The following is an 8,230-nucleotide window of genomic DNA, read 5'->3' as shown; positions in this document are numbered from 1 at the left end:
GTCACAGCTTCTGAGTTACACCCGTTACCTATTCACTGGTAAGTGAACAGAGGCCACACACTTGAATAGAAGCCGTGCCCAAATGACCTCTGACCTGTCCTGGGAATCAAACTCAGGGTTTCTCGATTGTGAGTCGAGCGTGGTAGCACTGCACCAGGTGTGTGTGTGTGTGTGTGTGTGTGTGTGTGTGTGTGTGTGTGTGTGTGTTAAGTGTGAGGTGTGAGGTGTGAAGAGGCTGAGTTCCTAAGGTTGTTGTATGAGCTGAGGTTATATAAGAGGGAGGTTTGAAGATATATATTTCATTACTTTAGTTAACTTTTTCGGACCTGGCATCTAAGTTTTTAACATTTTTCCTTTAGCCGAATTTCATTTCTTAAATAAGTTTTCTAGGGATGCGTTTGTCACCTGGACCATTGGATAACGAGGGTGAGTGTATTGGTTATAAGTAAATTTGAAAACATTTTGTTTCTCATTGTCGATAACATAAGGAGAAAGGTTTTAGTCAAACACATTGCCTTGACATATTTTTATTGGTGTGGCGAATAGCCTGACAGGTTTGAGAGAGTTAGCCAAAGAATGGGATAAATATCTTCAAAGTTCGCTCTAAATGAGTTTAGGTTTTAGAAAGATGCAAACACAGAATCAGGCACGGAGTTCCTAACTTTACCAGTTTACAAGTTTACCACATGAACCCCACGACTTCCCTTCAAACACAAACACACACACACACACACACACACACACACACACACACACACACACACACACACACACACACACACCGCGTAGTGTAGTGGTTAGCACCTGACCGGACTCAGTTTTGGTGCATAAAACGCTGGAATACACCAAAATATCCCCGTTTGACATATATCAGTTCCTTAGACAAATAGTGTGTTTTGGTTGCTATTCTGAGTTTTGTGGCATAAAAAGCTGGATTACACCAAAATAACACATTTATGACATATATCAGTTCCTTAGACAAATAGTGTGTTTTGCCTGCTATTCTGAGTTTTCTTTGATAAAACGCTGCAATACCCCAAAATAACACATTTTTTGACATATTTTAATTCCTTATATTAATAATGTGTTTTGCCTGCATTTCAATGTTCGTGCATAAAAAGCTGAAATACACAAAAATAACCGATTTTTTACGTATTTCAATTCTTTAGACAAATAGTGTGTTTTCGTAGCATTTCTGTGTTTTGGTGTAAAACAATTAAAAACAACTAAAATACCACGTTTTTGTTAATATTACTTTGGATTCTCTATAATACCTTGTATTGATCAATTTTATCGTTTTGTAGCAAAACAATATAAAATGACGAATTAGAAAAACTTTCTATTGAGACAGTATTTTTTTTCATAAAACACCTTAAAAACACATAAATAAGACGTTTTATCATATATAGTGTTTTCCCTGCATTTCTGAGATTTGGTGCATAAAACGTTGGAATACTCCAAAATGCTAGAATACACCAAAATAAGGCATTTTTTACATATATCAGTTCCTTAGACAAATAGTGTGTTTCGCCTGCATTTCAGTGTTGGTGCAAAAAACGCTGGAACACACCAAAATAATCCTTTTATGACATATTTAAATTCCTTCAACAAATAGTGTGATTTGCCTGCTATTTTGAGTTTTCTTGCATAAAACGCTGGAATACACGAAAATAAAACATTTTTGACATACTTCAGTTCCTTAGATAAATAGTGCGTTTTGCCTGCATTTCAGAGTGCTGGTGCATAAAACGCTAGAATACACAAAAATAACCCATTTTTGACATATTTCAGTTCCTCAGACAAATAGTGTAATTTCATAGCATTTCTGTGTTTTGGTGGAGAAAAGCTAAAAACTACTAAAAAAAACACGTTTTTGTTAATATTACTTTGGATTCTCTATAATACCTTGTATTGATCAATTTTATCATTTTGTAGCAAAACAATGTAAAATGACGAATAACCAAACTTTCAATTGCGATAGTATTAGAAAAAAAAAAAACTTAAAAACACATACATAAGACGTTTTAAAAAATATAGTGTTTTGCCTGCATTTCTGAGTTTGGTGCATAAAATGCTAGAATACACACACACACAAAAAAGACAAATACTGCTTTTTCCCTGCATTTCTGAGTTTTGATGCATAAAACGCTGGAATACACTAAAATAACCCCTTTTTGACATATTTCTGTTCCTTAGACAAATAGTGTGATTTCTGTGCTATTCTGAGTTTTGTTGCATAAAACGCTAGAATACACCAAACTAACACATTTTTGACATATATCAGTTCCTTAGACAAATAATGTGTTTCGCCTGCATTACAGAGTGTTGGTGCATAAAACGCTGGAATACACCAAAATAACCCATTTTAGACATATTTCACTTCCTTAGACATATAGTGTGTTTTGGTACCATTTCTGTGCTTTGGTGAAAAAAAAGCTAAAAACTACTAAAATACCACGTTTTTGTCAAATTTTCTTTGGATTCTCTATACTACCTTGTTTCATCAATTTTATCATTTTGAAGCAAAACAGTGTAAAATGACGAATGACCATAATTTTTAATCGATATAGTTTTTTTTTCATAAAACACCTTATAAACACAGAAATAAGACGTTTTAACAAATTTTGTGTTGTGGCTGCATTTCTGAGTTAGGTGCATAAAACTCTAGAATACACCAAAATATCCCATTTTTTAAAAATTTCAGTTCATTAGACAAATAATGTACTTTGCCTGCATTTCTCAGTTTTGGTGCATAAAACTCTGGAATACACCCAAATAATCCCTTTTTGACATATTTCAGTTCCTCAGACAAATAGTGTGTTTAAGGTTACTATTCTGAGTTTTGTTGCATAAAACGCTGTAATAGACCAAAATAACACATTTTTGACATATATGTTCCTTAGACAAATAGGGTCTTTTGCCTACTATTCTGAGTTTTCTTCAATAAAACGCTGGAATACCCCAAAATAACACATTTTTTTTACATATTTTAGTTCCTTAGATTAACTGTGTGTTTTGCCTGCATTTCAATGTTAGTGCATACAACAAAATAACCCATTTTTGACAAATTTCAGTTCCTTAGACAAATAATGTGATTTGCCTGCATTTTGCAGTTTTGGTGCATAAAACGCTGAAATACACCCAAATAATCCCTTTTTGACATATTTCAGTTCCTTAGACAAATAGTGTGTTTTGGTTGCTATTCTGAGTTTTGTTGCATAAAACGCTGTAATACATCAAAATAACACATTTTTTACATATATTAGTTCCCTAGATAAATAGTTTGTTTTGTCTGCTATTTTGAGTTTTCTTGGATAAAGCGCTGGAATACTCCAAAATAACACATTTTTTTTACATCGTTTAGTTCTTTAGATTAATTGTGTGTTTTGCCTGCATTTCAATGTTGGTGCTTAAAACTCTGGAATACACCAAAATAACCCATTTTTTACGTATTTCAGTTCAAATAGTGTGTTTTCGTGGAAAAAAAACTAAAAACTTCTAAATACCACGTTTTTTTCTGATATTACTTTATATTCCATATAATACCTAGTATTGATCAATTCTATCGTTTTCAAGCAAAACAATGTAAAATAGACGAGTAAGGAAATCTTTCAATTGAGATAGTATTTTTTTTTAAAAACACCTTAAAAACACATGTATAAGACGTTTTAACAAATATAGTGTTTTGCCTGAAATTCTGAGTTTGATGCATAAAATGGTAGAATACACCAAAATAGCGCATTTTTGACATATTTCAGTTCCTTAGACAAATAGTGTGTTTTGCCTGCATTTCTGAGTTTTGGTGCATAAAACGCTGGAATACACCAAAATAACCCCTTTTTGACATATTTCAGTTTCTTAGACAAATAGTTTGTTTTGTCTGCTATTCTGACATTTGTTGCATAAAACGCTAGAATACACTTAAATAACACATTTTTGACATATCTCAGTTTCTTAGTCAAATAATGTGTTTCCCGTGCATTTCAGAGTTATGGTGCATAAAACGCTGAAATACACCAAAATAACACATTTTAGACATATTTCACTTCCTCACACATATAGTGTGTTTTAGTACCATTTTTAAGTTATGGTGAAAAAAAGCTAAAAACTACTAAAATATCACGTTTTTGTCAATTTTACTTTGGATTCTCTATACTACCTTGTTTTCATCAATTTTATCGTTTTGAAGCAAAACAATGTAACATGACGAATGAGCATAATTTTTAATTGAGTTTTTTTTTCATAAAACTCCTTAAAACACAGATATATGACGTTTTAACAAATATAGTGTTTTGCCTGCATTTCTGAGTTTGGTGCATAAAACGCTAGAATACACCAAAATAACCCATTTTTGACAAATTTCAGTTTCTTAGACAAATAATGTGATTTCCCTGCATTTGTCAGTTTTGGTGCATAGAACGCTGGAATACACCCAAATAATCCCTTTTTGACATATTTCAGTTCCTTAGACAAATAGTGTGTTTTGGTTGCTATTCTGAGTTTTCTTCCATAAAACGCTGTAATACACCAAAATAACACATTTTTGACATATATCAGTTCCTTAGACAAATAGTGTGTTTTGCTTGCTATTCTGAGTTTTCTTAAATAAAACGCTGGAATACCCCAAAATAACACATTTTTTTTTACATATTTTATTTCCTTACATTAATTGTGTGTTTTGTCTGCATTTAAATTTAGGTGCATAAAACGCTGGAATACACCAAAATAACCCATTTTTGACATATTTCAGTTCCTTAGACAAATAGTGTGTTTTCGTAGCATTTCTGTGTTTTGGTGGAAAAAAAAAACTAGAAAATACTAAAATACCACGTTTTTCTTAATATTTCTTTGGATTCCCTATAATACCTTGTATTGATCAATTTTATCGTTTTGAAGCAAAACAATGTAAAATGACGAATAAGCAAAATTTTCAATTGAGATAGTTTTTTTTTTATAAAACACCTTAAAAACACATATATAAGACGTTTTAACAAATATAGTGTTTTGCCTGCATTTCTGAGTTTGGTGCATAAAATGCTAGAATACACGAAAATAACGCATTTTTGATATTTCACTTCCCTAGAAGAAATAGTGCGTTTTGCCTGCATTTCTGAGTTTTGGTGCATAAAACGCTGGAATACACCAAAATAACCCCTTTTTGACATATTTCAGTTCCTTAGACAAATAGTTTGTTTTGTCTGCTATTCTGACTTTTGTTTCATAAAATGCTAGAATACACCTAAATTTTTGACATATGTCAGTTCCTTAGACAAATAATGTGTTTCGCCTGCATTTCAGAGTTTTGTTGCATAAAACGCTGGAATACACCAAAATAACCCATTATTGACATATTTCACTTCCTTACACATATAGTGTGTTTTGGTACCATTTCTGTGTTATTGTGAAAAAAAGCTAAAAACTACTAAAATACCACGTTTTTGTCAATTTTTCTGTCGATTCTCTATACTAGCTTGTTTTCTTCAATTTTATCGTTTTGAAGCAAAATAATGTAAAATGACGAATAAGCACAATTTTCAATCGAGATAGTTTTTTTCATAAAACACCTTAAAAACACATGAATAAGACGTTTAAACAAATATAGTGTTTTGCCTGCATTTATGAGTTTGGTGCATAAAACGCTAGAATACACTAAAATAACCCATTTTTGACATATTTCACTTCCTTAGACAAATATTGTGTTTTGCCTACATTTCTCAGTTTTGGTGCATAAAACGCTGGAATACACCCAAATAACCTCTTTTTGACATATTTCAGTTCCTTAGACAAATAGTGTGTTTTCCTGCAATTCTGAGTTTTGTTGCATAAAATGCTGTAATACACCAAAATAACACATTTTTGACATATATCAGTTCCTTAGACAAATAGTGTGTTTTGCCTGCTATTTTGAGTTTTCTTGGATAAAACGCTGGAATATCCCCAAATAACACATTTTTCATCTATTTTATCGATTTAAAGAAAAACAATGTAAAATAACGAATAAGCATAATTTTTAATCGAGATAGTTTTATTTTTCATAAAACACTTTAAAAACACAGAAATAAGACGTTTTAAATAAACATAGTGTTTTGCCTGCATTTCTAAGTTTGGTGCATAAAACGCTAGAATACACCAAAATAACCCATTTTTGACGTATTTCAGTTCCTTAGACAAATAGAGTGTTTTCGTAGCGTTTCTGTGTTGAGGTGGAAAACACTAAAAACTTATAAAATACCATACTTTTCTTAATATTACTTTGAATTCCCTATAATACCTAGTATTGATCAATTTTATCGTTTTGAAGCAAAGTTGATATTCTTAGTTTTGTTGCATAAAACGCTGTAATACACCAAAATAACACATTTTTGACATATATCAGTTCATTAGACAAATAGTGTGCTTTGCCTGCTATTCTCAGTTTTCTTAGATAAAACGCTGGAATACCCCAAAATAAAACATTTTTTTTACATATTTTAGTTCCTAGATTAATTGTGTGTTTTGCCTGCATTTAAATATTGGTGCATAAAACGCTAGAATACACAAAAATAACCCATTTTTGACGAATTTCAGTTCCTTAGAGAAATAGTGTGTTTTCATAGCGTTTCTGTGATTTTGTGGAAAAAAAAACTAAAAACTATTAAAATACCACATTTCTCTTAATATTACTTTGGATTCCCTATAATACCTAGTATTTGTCAATTTGAGTTTTAAGAATAAAACGCTAGAATACACCAAAATAACCCATTTTTGACAAATTTCAGTTTTTTAGACAAATAATGTGATTTGACTGCATTTCTCAGTTTTGGTGCATAAAACGCTGGAATATACCCAAATAATCTTTTTTTGGCATATTTCACTTCCTTAGTAAGTTTTGGTTGCTCTTCTGAGTTTTATTGCATAAAACGTTGTAATACACCAAAATAAAACTTTTTTTTTTTTACATATTTTAGTTCCTTAGATTAATTGTGTGTTTTCCTTGCATTTCAATGTTGGTGCATAAAACGCTGAAATACACCAAAATAACCCGTTTTTGACGTATAATAGTTTCTTCAACAATTTAAACAATTTAAAATTAAAATATTACGTTTTTCTTAATATTACTTTGGATTCTCTATAATACCTAGTATTGATTAATTTTATAGTTTTGAAGCAAAACAATGTAAAATGAGGAATAAGCAAAACTTTCAATTGAGATAGTATTTTTTTTATAAAACACCTTAAAACACATGAATAAGACGTTTAAACAAATATTGTGTTTTGCCTGCATTTCTGAGTTTGGTGCATAAAACGCTAGAATACACTAAAATAACCCACTTTTGACATATTTCACTTCCTTAGACAAATAGTGTGTTTTGCCTGCATTTCTGAGTTTTGGTTCATAAAACGCTGGAATACACCAAAATAACCCCTTTTGACATATTTCACTTCCTTAGACAAATAGTGTGTTTTGTCTGCAATTCTGAGTTTTGTTACATAAAACGCTGGAATACACCAAAATAACCCCTTTTTGACATATTTCACTTCCTTAGACAAATAGTGTGTTTTGCCTGCAATTCTGAGTTTTGTTGCATAAAACGCTGGAATACACCAAAATAACCCATTTTTACATATTTCAGTTCCTTAGACAAATAGTGTGTTTTCATAGCATTTCTGTGTTTTGGTGGAAAACAGCTAACAACTGATTAAAATACACGTTTTTCTTAAGTTTACTTTGGATTCTCTATACTAGCTTGTTTTCTTCAATTTTATCGTTTTGAAGCAAAATAATGTAAAATGACGAATAAGCACAATTTTCAATCGAGATAGTTTTTTTCATAAAACACCTTAAAACACATGAATAAGACGTTTAAACAAATATAGTGTTTTGCCTGCATTTATGAGTTTGGTGCATAAAACGCTAGAATACACTAAAATAACCCACTTTTGACATATTTCACTTCCTTAGACATATATTGTGTTTTGCCTGCATTTCTCAGTTTTGGTTCATAAAACGCTGGAATACATCAAAATAACCCCTTTTTAAAAGACATATTTCACTTCCTTAAACAAATAGTGTGTTTTCCCTGCAATTCTGAGTTTTGTTACATAAAACGCTGGAATACACCAAAATAACCCTTTTTTACATAAAACGCTGGAATACATATTTCACTTCCTTAGACAAATAGTGTGTTTTGCCTGCAATTCTGAGTTTTGTTGCATAAAACGCTGGAATACACCAAAATAACCCATTTTT

The sequence above is a fragment of the Portunus trituberculatus genome, unplaced genomic scaffold (assembly GCF_017591435.1).
Source record: "Portunus trituberculatus isolate SZX2019 unplaced genomic scaffold, ASM1759143v1 PGA_scaffold_393__7_contigs__length_557757, whole genome shotgun sequence".
Lineage (NCBI taxonomy): Eukaryota > Metazoa > Arthropoda > Malacostraca > Decapoda > Portunidae > Portunus > Portunus trituberculatus.
The sequence above is the reverse complement of the archived record's forward strand: the minus strand, read 5'-3'. Positions refer to the sequence as shown.